General features: G+C 38.2%; 1 protein-coding gene across 1 annotated transcript in view; it reads right to left on the bottom strand.

Moving 5' to 3' along the window:
• LOC108560506 (ephrin-B2-like) overlaps nucleotides 1-18,102 on the bottom strand; it is a gene marked incomplete at its 5' end in the record, with an annotated part of 101,817 nt that overhangs the window by 70,900 nt on the left and 12,815 nt on the right.

Genomic DNA, 18,102 nt, shown 5'->3' with positions numbered 1-18,102 from the left:
GGGGCTGGGACAATCGGTTAAATTGATTTTTCTGGCTCGCTCTGAGAGCGTTGAGAAATATTTATCGATCACGTTTCTCTTGCAAAATACCAGATGAATGTTGCGCCGCATAAAAAAAATCATATAATACATGGAGGAAAAGGAGCAAGCAAAAAGAAATAAGAGGAGAGAAAAAAACGAGAAGAGAGTCGAAGAAGTAGTACGAAAAAAATAAAAAGGAACATAATACACCAACGAAACAGGAAAGCCAAACGAGCATGTGTACGTTAAGTAATGATGTATGAGTGCTCGAATCGTATTGTCTGTTCGTATTAGGAAACGCTCAACTGGATCCATCGTTCGTTCGATCCTGGTTCCCTTTACTCGTTTTTTTTTTATCTACAAATCTTTCTCTTCATGCCTATGCGTGCATTACTTCATCTTGTTTTGCCATCATCAACTTATAGGTTTTCGTTAACATTACGTGATTTCATACTAGAGTACTTCAAGTATATTGTTTTTAATTTAAAGTTTCTAAATTATCAATGATTATTGAAGAAAAACAATATGAAAGAAGAAGAAAAAAAAATGAGTTCGTTCGTATCGCGCAGATTGTAATTGAAATTTGAATTGCTAAACGGATGCCCTAGAAAGGGCCAGGCCTATCTGTAGCAATAGGCCACTTATTTAGTATGTAAACGGAGTTCTTTGTGCGCTATTCAAACGCTGACACTGGGGCTGCTTCAGTATTTCTACTAACTACTCTGTGTAATTCGCCTTTCAATATTTAGTACCTTATAGATGGCAACTGGCAACTGCAATACTCGCACGCATCATCCCCTATTGAGACCTTATCGCATCTTAATACAACCTTGTTTATTCTCTTTATCAGTTCGCAATGCGAGGGATGCTGTCTTTATACCTCAATCTCGCAATAAAAATAATCAAAGACCTACGGACAATTTAAAATAAAATCTTCTAAATAAAAATAAATAATTTAAAAAAAATCAAGTAATAGTGTTTGTAGATTAAAGATTTTTATTTAATTTGAAATAAAGTACGTAATGTATAAACAAAAAAAAATGGTTGTTTGCATGAATTCATAATTGATGGCATATATGTATTAAGTGTATCAGAATAATGATAGTTATTAGAGTAATGATAGTGTGTAAGTCAGCTGTCAAGCAACTTGTGATTATTAAATTGAAAATAATTAATTCTCTTTAATACATTGTAACAGCAATTTATCACAAGGAATTTCGAATGCAAAGTGTTCTTTTACGTATAATATTTTATTATACGAGCGTTTCGTGTGAAATCTTTTATTACGCTTATTGTATTTAAATTTTTTCAATCTTGATTATTACAATATATATATATAAACTATAACCTGTTTTTGTGCGGTCCTTTTTTATGCGGTTGTATATATATAAAAAAAAGAACTATTATCGAATAGCGAAACTCTATCTAATTATTCATCATTAAAACTGTAATTGTCTGGAAATGGATTTTCCTGATTATACGATTATATATAGATGCATCGAAATCGAGCAAAACCGATTTGATTTTTCCGAAACGGATGCGATTTTGACACATTTCAATAATTCAACGGCGCGCGATTATTAATTATCCTCGCAATATTTTATGTTGATTTTAATTGCGATATTTTCCGTAACGCTGCATAATTTATATAAATGCATTTCATTTGTTTATCTACGCTCGGAGCTCACGCAACGCGTGAAATAGTTACGAATTTCCAAATACGACTTTTCTGATACCAATTCGATTGAATTGAATTTGACAATTGCAGACGTAACGCGTAGAACAGTAACGCATTTGCACATATGACATTCCTTGAAGTGATATTATTTAAATGAAATTGTTATTACTTCTTTCAGGAAAGCGTTCTTCTTCTTGGTATTATTACATTTTTTTTAACTTAGTTTTCGTTCGCTTTGTCGTGTTGAGGGCGTATTTCCAGCGGCGATTTCTCTCTTTTGTTTCGCCCCTCTGGCAATTTTAATTATTTTGTTTGCGTGTCGGCAAACCGAGCACCGCGCCTTCTTCTGGTAACCTAAATGCGGCTTTCCCGGACGAGGATCCATTAAAAGCATCGATCTCCCGGATTTATAATACTATCACTTTACCAGACTGGGTTTGTCCGATATCGGAAATGACTCAATTATCCTTACCACGCGCGCGATTCTCTTCTTCTTCTTCCTCTATTTTTTTTTTCACTTTCGTCCTTTTTTTTTCGTCCGTCCGTTTCCGTTGTCCGGAGAAGGTCGCGCTCCACGCCTCGTTAAGACGCGTCTTTCCCCCCAGACCGGTAAATGTAAATAATCCCCCCAGACCCAAACTAAAACAAAGCTCTTTATCGCGTGTTGCAATTGCATGCATAATCCGATGTAAATGGATTTATATTCGAAAGTATTTAAACATTTCGTTCTGCACTATTGAGAGCGGATCGAGAGGAAAGTGGAGAAAACAATGGTAGCTCGATCTGGAAGGAAAACTGGAATATGCATACATGTGAATGTATCATACGATGATGAGGAGCTATAAGTTGGCAGCGGCAACAATAAATTATCGCCGCTCCGACGTATATTTAACTTTATGCTTATGTAAATCTGTATTTACGCTAGTTCGAAATCTAATCTGCATAAATTTCTACGGTATTACTTACAACGGCGTTAAATAGAATTATACAAACCTTATTTTATGGCTCATTTATACTGAATCGCTTTCTATTTAACCGTATTGCACCTCTTTATTTTTATAACATCTAGTTATAACATATATATTCGTTTTGTACAAATACTCAATCTTCAGTTTTATTTCACTCCTCGGCTTTGGTTTCCCGCTGCCCACATTTTTCCTCTTGCATAACTCCTAACACATTCGATAATTCTTCATAGATGACTAATCATCAAGGCCTCGCCGTGGATCGGAACGGGAGGCAGAGAACGAAACGAATAAGATAGGAGAGGAGAGAAGAGAAACAACATCAACGAAAATAAAAAATAAAAGGAGAAAATACAAGACGGTCACAACACAAGAGTCGATGTTAAAAAGGTAGAAGATGAAAAAGAAGAAGAGGCGCGCTGCCTCCTATAAAACGCATTTTTGTTCTTAATCTCTCTCGCATCTTCCACCCAGAAACCCTATCCGCTGTGAAATATCCCGTGACACCCGGTATCGAATTACTCATTTTATATATAGATTACTACGATTCCAGCTTCCAGATTTAACAAACACGTACAAGGATTATCTAGGTGAGGAGGTAATCAACAAAGACGGAAATATTTTCGAAATGGTTTAACTTGCGAATCGCTCAAATTGGACGCTTAATGTTATTGGCGATGCTGAAACCTGTTCCACCTATGCAAGATATATATATACGCTACAGTATTTTGATAATTGCTTCAAGAATGCAATAATGCAGGGACAGAGGCCGGTATATTAATGGGTCGCTTGGTTAACTGCAAGGGGAGCGCTCGGAGTCCACGTGTACAAATAAAGGCAATTTATAACAATCAGTGCTGGTATTGTGGTCCTGGCTTTCGTATTAGTAAAATATAATTACGTCTAATTGCGTCGGACTCGAATATAAACAAAAGCGCCTTTATAAGGCTTTCTCTCTCTCATACACTCGCTCTCTGAGCAGTTCATACCTATGTGTCGGACGATCAATGAATTAATGATTGTTAGGGATATTCCTACCATGTTATTATCACAAATGATTATTGATGGACTGTGGAAGAAACACTTGCATGCCTTCAATCTCCGTTTGGAAATTTATGAAGGGAAGAGCGCTTCCATTTATTAGTTTGCTTTACACCAATGGTAACATTCCCGTCGGCAATTACCATACAGATTATTTCTAATTTCCTTTAATCTGTGAGCGTGCGTGAGATGGGTTTAAGAGGTTCAAGAGGAGTAGAAGGAGGAAGAGGATGAGGTCGGGGCAAAGGAGTCGGTCAAAAGGATTGTCCGTGAATAAATAATCGACCGTGTACGACTAATTTCATTGAGTTGTTGGCAACACGAAACGACTAGTCCAGACACTCTGTTTAGCTTGTCGATGGGAGATGAACTCTCAAGTATGTAGTACCATTACGGCAGTATGCAGTACCACTGCATACTGCACGGTTATGAGGACGACCTCGACCAAGAAGAACGTGAGGTTGGAGAGAGCGAGGATGAGGCTGGGAACGAGGAGGACGAGGATAAGGCCGACGGGGAGGTGGAGGACGAGGAGTAAGAAGATGAGGAGGATGAGGAGTGCGGTCTTGGGACCCGCGGACCCGGACAGGTACACACATTCGCTGGTGTCGGTTCTGGTGTCGAAGTAGACATTTTAGCCAGCTGACATCAATCAATGTCAATTATTTACTATTTATATATACGCGAGAGCCTGAATAGATGATGTACGGTCAAAGACCGGATCAAAATCGGCGATAGCATCGCCGCATTCCTAGGATCCGAGGATGTCGGGAGTCCATCGAGCGCACCGGATCAACTTGTAATAATAAGAAAATGATTTGCATACGTAAATACCCTGTCACATCCCATGCAACGTCCAACCGACCCCAAACTAACGAGACACCCTTGCTTCCATGATGCATTTTATTCCGCTTTCCGAACCGTGCGAATTTTTAATCCCACGTTAACAAATAACATTTTTACACTATCACAATTTTTCAACAAATATATATATATTTTAATTATTACATATAACAAATTTATATTTAGCTTAAATGTAATACGAGATGTATATGGGTTTCCTTCTTAACTGATCATTGATATCTTTCGTACGATTTCATTTATTTTTACTGTAGTAAAATCTAGTCTTCACTGAAAACGTGTGTATGTAATTAACTTACATATATATTTTTTTTCTTTAGTAGTCGCATGTATGTTTAATGGAGAATGGAATGTAACAGATTGACAGATTTTTTTTCTCGGTTACGTGTTATGTTTTTTTCCATCTTGTTCTTTTGTTTGTTTTGTTTTGTTTTTTCATGATGCACGTACCTCAAGTGCGTAGTCATCGAGTGATGATCAGGATGATGATGCCGATGTCATTCACACTCGTTAAGTGTTGAATGTTTTCGTGCAATAAGTGCATCGAGAGGCATAATAAGATGGTATCGGAAACAAAACGGCAGTAATGAGATATGAGTCGGTGGAACTCCTTATTAGTAAGAGAAGCAATATGGAGGAGTCCTGCATGTAATACACCTCCCGCCGGCGCTGTCAAACCGATTGATTAATAATCGATGCGAACGTTCAATAGGTCATTTCCGCCATACGGCGTGATTTTTCTGCGGATCGCGAAAATCCAATCATATCTCACACGGTGGAACCGAGTCGAGCTTCGGAAAGGCCGGCATCGAATTAATGAAGCAGCCTAAGCCAGTCCTTGCTGGCTGGCTGGCTGGCGTGGAGAGAACGAGAGAGGATGGAGTAGGTTGAAAGGAGATGGAGATGAAGACGGAGATGGAGCCGGAGCCGAAGACGTGAAGAAGGAGAGTCCCTGCACAATGCAATGTAATTGATTAGTAGTAGAGCTTGTATCATATTTATTCCTCCGGCCCGGAGTACAAACCGTTAACGTAACATGACGACGTGAGATCGAACCTCGTTTCCGAGTTTGCTGAAGTCGCGGCCATTTCCATACAATGGGCCCGAGTGAAACAACGACGATTCGCATCAAATTGTGTATATTATTAAAATACGAATTATTTTGAATATCTCATAAATAAAAGACGAGCCGCGTGTTCGTATGGACAGGCTGCGGTGGCGAAGGGCACTCCACTCCGGGACCTTAAAGAGTCATCACCATCACCATCACCATCACCAATAGGCGGCGGCATGGAAATTATGGTGCATCCCTCGATGCGGCGAGGACCGAACAATGCGAAGGTCCTTCATCAAAGGTCCGGGTTGGAAGTGACAAAACGGCGCGACAGGTAGAACCTACTACGCCTTTTCCGAAATCGGCGTGGATTGTGCAACCGAGGAGAGGACGAGGACGATCGCAGATTTCGTAAGGTCTCAGAATCTCAACTCGGCTCTTCTCTCCTCTCTCGACTCGAATACCGCGGATGCCAGGAAGGGTTGACGCACCTAACGTGTCTCGATGCCCCGATGATAAATGATAAGATAACATTTTTAACAAGTCAAAGAAATCTCATTGTAGTCTCGGAATGTCCGGAGTTGTTTTTATGACAATCCGGCAGATACCATCTGAAATATTAACATAATTTGCTGTGTTCTACGTATACCTGACGATACGTTTTACAGTAATTATAAAAGCGAGAACCGAAACCATAAAAGCACGGCCGTTTGACTGAGACGCACGATAAATTATATTCCTATTTTCCACCTTTACTTCTTCTTCATATTTTTCTCTTTTCCTTTGCTTTGCTTTGCTTTTTATCCTCCCCTCTCGCATTCACACACTCTCTATTATTTATTTACTTTTATTTGCCTTCTCCTGTTCCCAGCGCAACTATTTTCTTCCTCTCGGCTAACTGCTAACTGGAACGCACTCCTTCCTATCCATACATTTCTTTTCTCACTCTGTTTCACTGCTCTACTCAACGTTTTTCATTTCATTTCGTTTCGTTTCGCAGGCATCCGCACATAAATCTTTACTATTACTTTCAACCTACAAACACAAAGACACGAAAATCTTTGACACGCAAATGCTTGGAATGTACACATCCACGTCTTTCGCACGAGTTGGCTACCGATTATATAATCGCACCGTCGACGCTACAAACCGATCATCATCATCATCATTGCTATTACGATAGCTGCGATCGTGCGCCTTTCGATTCTTTCTTCCTTTTCTACAACAGATTTCGTCCGCTATTTTGGCCATGGCCAATAAGTCACGATTAGGCTTTGCATGCACTGGACTCCTTGTCCGACATCTCGACAGAACTATCTTTCATTAAAGACCCTCTCTCCGATTTCGATTCGACTCTAAATTTCACACGCCATCCAAGTGTTACATAAACCTTGTTATTCAACGCAATCTGGTATAAACAGTGCAGGATTTTCGATAAACAGGATTACAAATTAATCTAATAATTCAACATATAGATTTACAAACGTTTAACGCAAATAATATTCATTCAATATTAATGTGTCTATTGGTTGATATTTAATGACATTTATTATGTAAATTGGACAATGTTATATGGACTGATGACCATCTTTAGATTATTATTATATACTTATGTATGTTTTATCCAAAAGAAGAACTTGAATGCAAACTTCTACAAGTTAGTTCAATTTATGTAAAATGGTAGGCGGTAACTACCACAGTGCTAATAGTCCTCCGTATGTTATGATTATCATCCACAAGCATCTATGCTTTTCTTGAGGTCCATAATACCAAGAGTTTGTTCCTTTACCTGCTATTTTCTTACGGAGATGTAAACGAAAAATAAATGAAACGGATATATAAATATATATTGTTTTTATTTGTTGTTTTTTTTTTTAATTTAATAAAATGTAGAAACGTTGAAAAGTGTATTGTACTGAATGCAATTGCAGTGAGCAGTTGGTTGGGAATGCCGAGATGCGAGTGTTTCTTAAGGAGTGAATAATGCAAAAATATAAGCAATTTTTACGTGCCGTCGCGCGCGTTTAATACCACCGTAATGAAGCATCGGACAGAATATCTTCAGCAACAAATTGAAAGTAAAATTCGCTATATGGCATTAAAGTTCGCATACTTGGAAGCAATTACCGCAAATGACTTTTGTGAGTTTCGTAAATAATGCAATTAGTTGATGAATCTGCCGCGCCGCTTCGGCCACCGAAGAAATCCAGCTGGATGAAAAGTGTACGAAGTATCCGAGAAGATAGTTTATAATTTTGAAACGCTTCCTCGCTCTGCTCTTCCACTTAGCTCCGAAGCGATTTAACAACGTGCACGGTTCAAAGGCCTTGGTGTTACAAATTAAATTGCCATTTCCTGTTTCGTCCTTTCTCGCTTATACATATGCATTCGTGTGCTTTATCAAAAATTTTAAAGTGTTTCGAAACCCATAAAGATGTAATAGCTCTTGTTATTTATTTATATTTTTTTGTGTTGCCTTTCAAAGGCTTATTGTTTTAATTATCTGAAGCTTATCTTGGTTACATTGTCATGTTAGGCTATTAACGGATTAGCGGTATACTTGCTGGTGGAATCTAGTAACAAGCTGAGTAAAGAGGAAGCATTAGTAATAGCACGAAATGAAATAATCATGAAAGAGGGAAAATAATGCAGGAGAAAAATAAAAAAAATATATAATAAAAACGAAGGTGGATAGTGACATAGAATATGACAGGTTGACGGAGGTAGCAGTTGGGAGGGGAACGAAAAAAAAAATAGAGAGGAGGAAGGGAATAAAGAACTTCAAGAACTAGAAACGAATCGACTTTCGTTCCCATACAGCGTGCCAAGACCGGTTTTCAGGGGGAGATCGTCATTGTTCGACCGCGATCGCAGGTTCATAACCTATCTTTATCTCTTATTGTGTGATTCGGAGATTTATTTCGGACTGCCCAAAGAAAGAAAATATTCTTGTAAGGCCACTGCGTTCGACAACATTCCTGCAGTCGTGTTTCGAAAATGAAGAGAGGAAAAAAGAAAATGAGAAATAACAGAAGAGGATGAAAAAAAAAAAACTACTAAGGAAAGAAGGACAAGTGTCCCCCTTGTCGCGATACTTCCCCATGCATGATTTATAGTCGAAAATCACCTTTTAAGTCCGATTCCGACGGTGTCGGTGTCGGTGTCTGCGTTTCCAGCAACTATCAATGCACAGTAATTGTCGGCGTTTACGTATCCCCGATACGTACCTTCCCACCCAATTATAAAATATTCATGCTGGCATGTAAAGTATGTAAATCAAATTATCGACATTACCGGGAACAAGACTCCACATATTGAATAAGTAATACATATACGTCTGACGGCACAGCTCGACGATACGTTTTAATTAGCGAACCGTTTTACGACTCCATAAAAAAAAAACTACAACTACAAGATTCCGAAAAGCGGTATATTGATTCAATTAAATCTATGCTTAATGATGGGACTGTGTTGACGGCCGCGAAACGCATTATTCAAATGCATTATTCATCGAATTAAATATTTTCATAGGTGGAGAGAAAGGAAGAATGCACCTCGTTGTCGGGGACACCCAAAATATTAATCACCGAGGGAAGAGGATGGTGCGTGTGCTGCTGCTCACAGATTTATGTCATCTAACTTTATGTTACTACAAACTCTCCGCATACTTGTCATAATTTACAGCTGTTTTCAAATGGCTTCTATTACGTCCGCCACCAATCTTCTTCCAATTCCTATCCATTGTCAAAAGCGATGACAATACACAGAAATTTTGAAAAGTTGTCAAAAAATGATTTGCCATACCATAATCGATAATCAGTTACAAGATAAACATTTCTTTCTAAAGATTAAAGAGAATAATAGCTTTCTAATAAAGAGGAAATGTTGAAAGAGTGAATCATACAAAATGATAAATTGCAATTAGTTGTCGTCTACAATATGTTTGTTCTTGTTTGCGGCTGTCCAAGAATTTGGAATTGATTAATTATATTGACCTAAAAGGGTGACGAATGCTTTCAGCATACAGCGAAAAGTGAGTAATAATAATACCGACAATGAGGGTGGGGAATATTTAAAGAGATTTCCCATGTACAACAGGCAACCGCCAATTTATCTAAAACCAATTTTTAAGATTAATTGCAATTTTAAAATTTCGTAAAGCAGACAAGATTGATCATGTGCATTAATACACACACTCGCACGTACTTATATTGGGATGTTGAAGTGTTCCATCTCCTTCGCGCAAGTTCCTGTTAACATCCTGATTACTTTTCGTGTTTTGTGGTCATTGGTTACAAGAGGAAGAGCATGCACCTCATATATCCAGCATGGCTTCTGGTGACACCCAATCTGCTCTGCTCTACCAAAGAACGCTGCTTTTGCAAGATGGAGAAGCAAAAATGGTGACGTTGATGGATCCTATTACATACAGAAGATTCGTCCAGTCAAGGCAAACAATATTGCTAAAGTTCAGGATGAAGGATAAAAGATTGAGATGGCGGGAGAAGCACGTGTCCTCGAGCTTCCCGGACTGATTAGTCAGACCTAGAGAATTGCTAGCTCACGGTATGTTTGGCGAACGCCGCGTCGGATTCTTCACACCCAGCACCGTTACTTCCCTGATATGTAACAAATGTTATATATTTACTCATTTAAGTGTTTACTACGCTTATAACCGATGTTTACGATATTACCTACCAGACCGTAAACGCCATTACCTTCTACTCCGTGGAAATTACCAGTTTCATTATGAATGAAATCAGAACTGGATATGCAGCGGTTGCTCTGATCTTCCTAGCATATATCATTGCGACACCGATCAGGAACACAAATCCCACCTGTCCGTGCATCCATATTTACTAAGTATCAAATGATGTAGAATCTTATAACAGCAATATTTGTACAGGAGATTATATACTGTTATATCAGGTGATTTATATATTAGCTTTTGGTATAATAAAACCATATTTATTAAGCATCAAACAAAGCAGAAAATTACACCATTTAAGAACAATATTTGTCTTTAATATTAGGAATATCAAAAGTTATTACTACAAAGTTTATTATAAGATTTTTAGCATATTGGTCAAGATTGATTCTGTATATACATAAGAAGGCCACCCACACTGGGAATATTCTGCACGTACATAAGTTTGTTTGTTTGTTCAGGTCCCTTGCCACTTTTTTAATGAAAGTTTCTTTGCGTCTATAAAAGCGCACGCGGTTCATTTGCTTTCCTCTTGTTCAGGTATTATTACGGTTACGGTACCATAAATCCGACGATTGCCTCCGCCGTGTGTTTGGATTTAGGAAACTTTATACCAGCCGTAAGATTAAATGTTTACCTGCACACACGTACGGCCGTGCGGTTATAAATCCAGCAATTAAATTCCCTATTTACATTCCACTTGCAAAAAGCACAAAACGAGATCTTAACACATTCCGCCGATTAGCGTTTAGCAAATCCAGTTGGCGCTCCTGTTCATCATACTTCTTGCTTGCTTCGCACCACCAGATGAGGTGAAGTGAGGTAAAGCGAGTATTGGAAGTATTCAGAATACCGATCGACATGCTCGTAGGTGGGTTATAAATAAGAATTTTGAACGTTTGAGGAGGTTAGGTTACGGTAACGTTACGACCACAATTACGTTTAATTGCGTATAGAGAGGTATGGGCCGACTGGCTTTCTTTTTACCTACTCGTCCTGATTCTTGTTCTTCTACTTCTTTTTAAATCTCTTCTTCTTTCTCTCCATCTCCATCTTTCTTTCACTCGAACCTTCCTCCTTTTCCGATTCTTCTCCTCTTTCATTCTTTTAGTCGATGGGTAGTTTATTTGTTATTTGTGACGGGTTTAGCCGCGGACGTGGCTCCGACCTAAGATATAAATGTGGAGACCCATAAATAGCTATAATCAAAGAAAAGATGTACAAAATTTAAATACATAATCTAAAGAGTCGTGTAGTCCTAAGCAGAGTCGAGTATTCGTGAGCTCACAACGATTCATAAATTTGAGATTAACATGAGTTACGACCAGGTAATTCACTATACAACGGTGTGGTCGTCAAACCTCTATTAATAAAAAATCTACATACACTCACACACACACTCCTATATACGTATATATATGTAAATGGAAATACACGCATCTGATGCAGGCAACCCCCTTTTGTAGTTACGTTCATTAACGCACATCTATGAATTTAAGATGTTACGGTTTCTGGACAAGTGAAATAAGGGCCTTTTCCGCTGCAGCAGAATGCATATAATGTATATAATTCAGTTTTCAAAGAAAATTTACTATTTAGAATTACACATATTCAAATAATTAAATAAAAACACAAACAAAACTTATTTTAAAAATTCAATTAAAAATTTACATTTTTTAACAAATTAATTTTTTATATTTTTATTTGTTTTGAAATGTTTCTATTGTAAAATATTTCTTGTTACTTTGATGTGACAATAGTTTGTTTTAAAGCGTTTAAGAATTTAAATGAAGATGGAAATGCACGCATCTGAACATCCCCCTTTTTGTAGTTGCATTCATTAACGCACATCGCATCTATGAATTTAAGATGTTACGGTTTCTGGACAAGTGAAATAGAGGCCTTTTCCGCTGCGTCAGAATACACGTATGTAGTTCAGATTAAAATTCCGTTTTCACTGTGCATGGGAAACAAATGCCACGAAAAATAAATTAAATTAGATGGCCGCCGCTGCCACAGCTTTGGTAATTATTATAATGCCAAAGGTTGGCACGAACACTGGTGTAAGGTTTGCACAAACGCACACTAGGCTCTGGTGGTGGTATATTTCTCTTAGCTCGTGTTTATCGGGTAACATTGTTAGACATAAGAAGTTGGACGTTGGAGATTAGTCGCACGCAACGGAACCGAAAAAGGCAATAACAACTCGGAAAAACTACCACCGTACACCGTTTCCATTATTAAGTATGTCCGTGTGCATTTTACCCATGGTATGAATTTTCATAATGTAAATACAAGCGTCCGATGAGAGGAAGGGGTACCCAAAACGGAACGATCTGGTGGCATGTGAAAAATAAATCGTAAGTAAAACGTTCTCAATCACGCCTTTGTTCCACTTTAATTTATTTTCCTTTTCAGCTTCATATTATTATTTTTTTCAGGACGGCTGCGACCGTTCATTCTTTTAATTAAACTTTTCCTCTCCTTCTTTTTATCTTTTCAATCTCTTTTACTCGCATTATTAGCAACAAAACGAAGAAACGATCGTTTCCTGCACTTAACAACAACTTTGATAAATCATTCATCATTCACCTGATTGTTACAACAACAACAGCAATAACAACAAGATCCGATCGCTCGTCCGCTATCTCCCGATCCCTATCCTCGCTACTCAAAGGGGTTCTTGTTTGAACTAGCAGGGCTTCCCCCAGGATTATGCAGGTTTTAACATCCCCCGCAAGCTGATACTTGCCCATGAACCTCATCACGCACGTCACTAACCCAATGGCGATACATGCGTGTTCCCCCCGGCGACGCCATAATTTTACTTCTATTTCCAGCTCCACCACATCTAATAACATTCAAACACAAATAAAACACATTTTCATCCCACTTTATCGATTTTAGAACTTTTCAAGATTAAATCTTAATATTTCAGAATTTATACTTCAACTAATGTATTTTGATTAAATATATTCTAAACTAAACTATTCGCAATTTATAGGTAAGTTTTTAGTTAGTATAAAAGAAGCGCTTCGAGGAGATTATTAAGCCTTAGCTTCCATCAAGGAAGTGAAGATCCATCGGAATTTTACGATTTAAATGTGGACGGAAATAAAAGTAACGTGTTAAATGTGCCCGTCGTAAAGCCAAGACGTGCGCAGTTTCCTTCACATAAATTTGGATCGTTTTCATACATTTCCTTAATTATTATTTTTTGTGATAACAGCTATAAGTTTGTTATTTTATAGAAATAGTTGTTAATTTAAAAAATTGATAAAATTTAAAATAAAGAGAAAAATAAGCTAAGGTAGATAAATTAGAAAAGCCTAGTTTAAGAATATGCCTGGAGCGTTCCATAAAAAATACTATTAGGAAAATATTGAATTAAATAAATCAACAACGTGTTCAAAATTATAGCCTGAAAACCTGTATTAATTGACTCATATTACTTATTTTTTATTTGTATATTTCCTGTTGCTATACTGATTTTGTTGTCTATGTTACAAATAGGATAAAAACGTTGGTGAATGTTGTTGATGAGTAGAATGAGACTGCAAAATTGGCAGAGTGTATTTCGTTGATGGCAAGAAAATGCATACATACTGGATTATTGTATAAGGGCAATGGTATGTTAAAAAAGAAGGAAGCTTGATTTTTTGGCCATATTGTGAAGGGCAGTAAACTACTTTTCGCATGTTTTATATAGAACAAATGAAATGTTGGCTCAGAGCCTAGGAACATTTTAATAGGATTTATTATATGGAAGCCGCCGCTAAAATATTTGCATAGCCGTTCGAACCGATTCATATTCCAGCGGAAATTCAGCTATTTATCGCCGTTTAATTGGTCGATTCATAAATATACGTACGCGTTATATGAAACGTTAGATAAAACGAAAGAAAAAAAAAATAATATAGAGAGCGCTCATTATTCAACCTAATGTATTTCATTTCCACAGAGCGCCGTAATTTAGCAGATTTCTATCTATTTTCTGTATTTACATTTTGTCACTGGATATATTTACACGATGGAAATCATATCAATAAACAGTGTAACCTGTTATTTAAGATCTATTTATAGAGTTACACTTCAAAATTATTTTGTGGATAGATGGAAACAAGTTTTTCTGACATATATTTTTGACCAAAGTTTAAGTAGTATAAATGGTTTTGAATATAATAAAGATAAGGCAATATATATGTTTTGAGAAAATGTAAGTATTAGATGGATGGATGAATGATAGAGAGGCTTGGAAAAGGTCAAGAAACTCAATTTTATTTTTCTTGAAGAGATAGGATAGATGTGCTTAGTTCTGTAGAAGGATGAACAAATGTGTTTCGCATGTGTGAGAGAATCCTGGGATTGCACTTCGAATGTGAGAGCAATTCGCGGAGATTCCTAGGCTTCGCGTCATAATGGCATTGAAAATTCGACGCTTTCCTTTTCCGGTCTCCTGTTTGCGGATTGTTAAGGGTTGCAGCGACGTGTGCGCTTTATTCTACGTGATGGTCTGCGAAAGATATGAAAGGATTACTAGTGTTTCCTCTTTTGATGTGAGCGGCTGGCGCTATTCCCGTTTGCGTTTTTAGGAAATTGAGGAATTCACTTGGCCGTGCCATTATTCTAGAGACAGTCAATGGATGTAATACGAAACAGTTGGCCGTAACTTTTAATGGGTACAATATTTGATCGAAATCCACGGCACGAGATGGAAGGAGGCGGCGGAGGCGGAGGCGAGACCCATTATTATTATTTAGTCGAATTTCAAAGGCTCCATTGTTCTTACTGGATGCATGTCCTGTACATGACCAAATACAGCTCACACGTATACGTGTATACATGCATACATACATGTATAAGTATAGGTATGTGAGTGTCAATGCTGTGTGCGTATATGTGTATACATATATTATATTAGTCTGAAATTAATTAAGCATGCAGCGTTTTGTCTGTGCCAACATAAATTCGAGTCGCCACGAGTAATTATCCTTCCCGTTTCTGTTCCTCTCCTCAATCCTCCGTCTTCCTATTTCTTTACTCGCCGCTCGTCTCGCGCCGCGTTCTTCGTTTTGGTTTTTGAAGGTGCGTGCGAGCTTATGAATTATGAAAGTGGCTATTTCTGAAGTGCTTCCTCCTCGTCGCGAGTGGCATTATGTGCAAATGACTGGATCCTTCAGAGAGGCGAGTCGAAAGACACGGACTAGTTTAACGATACAATCAGTCATCGATGGCTTAATAAACGACCTACCATCATCGGAATTAGTTCCGCTCGCAAATCTGATACGTGAGCTACCGCCGCGAAGGCAAAAGCTCACTTGCATCCAGAAGCAGAAGCAGTAGTAGTAGTAGTAGTAACAGGATCAGCATCAGGAGCAGGAGAAGGCCACCCCTCGACTCCAGCACACAGAACTGTCGTCTCTCGTAATTAAACAACCTTGCTCTCCGCTTTTAATCAAACCCCTCTATAGAAAGTAAAACATATTTCCACGGTCGCATACACATACACTCCTACCCCTCACATCATACAATCCCACTGCATATGCATCCACATATGTAAATACATACATATACGTACACAAACTGCTTGCATTATATGTAATTTTATTAAATCCACTGACTGCAGTTCGCATTTCCTTACGTAATGTAGTGCGCGCACTTTGCGCAAGCATCGTATGCATGCATGTATGTACGCTGTGATTACGGAGAGGTTCGCTCGTTGAAAAGACGTAAATCATCCAAAATTCCGCTACACTCATTTATAACTTACATACACATGCACATACACGCGCAAAGGCTCGCCTTAATAGCTCCTCAATATTGCCTCCATTCAGAAACTTCAACTCTAGATAATGCTTTGTAAATATCTGAAAGCTCCGCCTAATTACCATCCTAGAGTTTTCTCCTTTTTTTCTTTCACCTTTTCAACTTTTCTCTCTCTTCTTCCTTTTCCGTTTTTGTTTTCGCTTCTTCGCCTTCCACTCAAATTACTTCTCCGATAATTTAATTTTTAAATAAATTATGCGTTTGCTAACGGATCGTCCTGTCGGATTGCCTAATTGTACAGCATCCATCACTTTAATCATTCGGTAAATATTTGACATTCTTTGTTTTTGTATACCTCACCATTTAGACAATCCGTATCTATTGTGCAATTGAATTCCTCCATCCATTACCAGTACAAAGGTAAAAATATATATATTTGCATCTATTAATAGTTATCATCACCTTGAAAATTAATTGTTATATTGTAATTCTGCATCTCAAGGTTGCGATAGCAACGAGAGTCGTATTTCAGTTGTATCAGGTCAGATCATGATAAACACCGAAACTGCAAGTCAACAAGTAATACGAGCACTCGGACATTGATCAGTAGAAATGTTGTTGAAGATCTCGTTAATAGCTACCAGTTTTGTAGAATAATTTTACTTGAAATGAGTATTATTCCGAAAATAGTTTTAATGGGGAATTAATTAAGTGAAGGTATTAAGTAATTTGTTTTCGACGAATAGTAAAATTATTCTAATTATAGATGGCAAGAACAAGAGTTGGACTAATTTCATTTGAATCAGATCCCAATTTTGTGGGAATTGAGATGTAATTGCGTTCGGGATGTGTAATGCGCGTAGGAGGGCACGGCACATGTAAAAGTGTGTCCACGTGGTACCGCGGCCTCCACGTTTATCCTCTTCGCCACCTCATCCTTCCTTTCGCTCTTCATCTTCATCTTACTCCTCCTTCTCCTCTTCATTGGCGCGACAGCTCCTTCCCAATCTTCTTTTTTAATCCTCTTCATCGGGATTCTTTTCTGGCGGATAGAGAGAGAAGCGATGTAAATAAATAACGTATAAGACAGTTCATGCCATATACATCGTAAATAACTCCGTGCTTATCCCGTGGCGGTTTCGTTAACCCTCGAGTACGCCATACTGGATGTGGATGCGCCATGTTGGTTGGCTTGCCTCTTCAGTTCCGGTGCACACAACGCGAATACGGATTTTTTCTCGATTTTATTTGCTCGAACCTTTCGACCATCTTCGATCCACTCCCACGATGCAGTTCCGGTGCATCTTCCACTTTCCTGCATGCGTTAATTGGTGACTTCGCATTTAAATAATAACGCTTGTTCCACGGTAATAAGCCATATGTGAATATACACGGATGACGGTTTCACCTCTAGCAATTTCCTAGCTTTACCCACAATTCACTATAATAGTAGCTCGTTTAGGTAATTGTCTTGATTTGTTTCTTCATTTCGGAGGAGGAGAAGAATTCGTTCTAGGAATCTTCCTAGCGCGCCGATCCCATTTCCCATAACAAGTTTCGACACACATTCTTATATATATATATACACACATTCATATACATGAATTACCAGTCGAAAGTGAAGAAACATTAACATTTTTTTGGTCTATCAATTATAAAAATAAATGTAATTTGAATTATTATATAATTTGTGTACATCGTCAGTGCCAAATGTTGCTTGTAGTCTTTCCGGCTCGCGGATGCGGAGATCGCTTCACATAGCGGTTGTACATTAGCCGGTCACTGATTGCTAGGGTCAAGACACGAGGTGAGGTGTCTTTCCCAACCTGAACTTTGATCCGCTTGATACAGATCAGCGCATTCTACCTTTTTCAATGTTCGTCGGCCATCTGCCTCGAAACGGGCCGGAAAATCTTTGGTCCGGGTGCGTCTTATACACGGAATTTCGCGGGACCATCGAGAGTAAAAACGCGCGCAATTTCCTGTAGTAAATCGCGCTAGAAAGCGG

Source organism: Nicrophorus vespilloides, unplaced genomic scaffold (assembly GCF_001412225.1).
Source record: "Nicrophorus vespilloides isolate i.1.1-1 unplaced genomic scaffold, Nicve_v1.0, whole genome shotgun sequence".
Taxonomy (NCBI): domain Eukaryota; kingdom Metazoa; phylum Arthropoda; class Insecta; order Coleoptera; family Silphidae; genus Nicrophorus; species Nicrophorus vespilloides.
The sequence above is the reverse complement of the archived record's forward strand: the minus strand, read 5'-3'. Positions and strand labels throughout refer to the sequence as shown.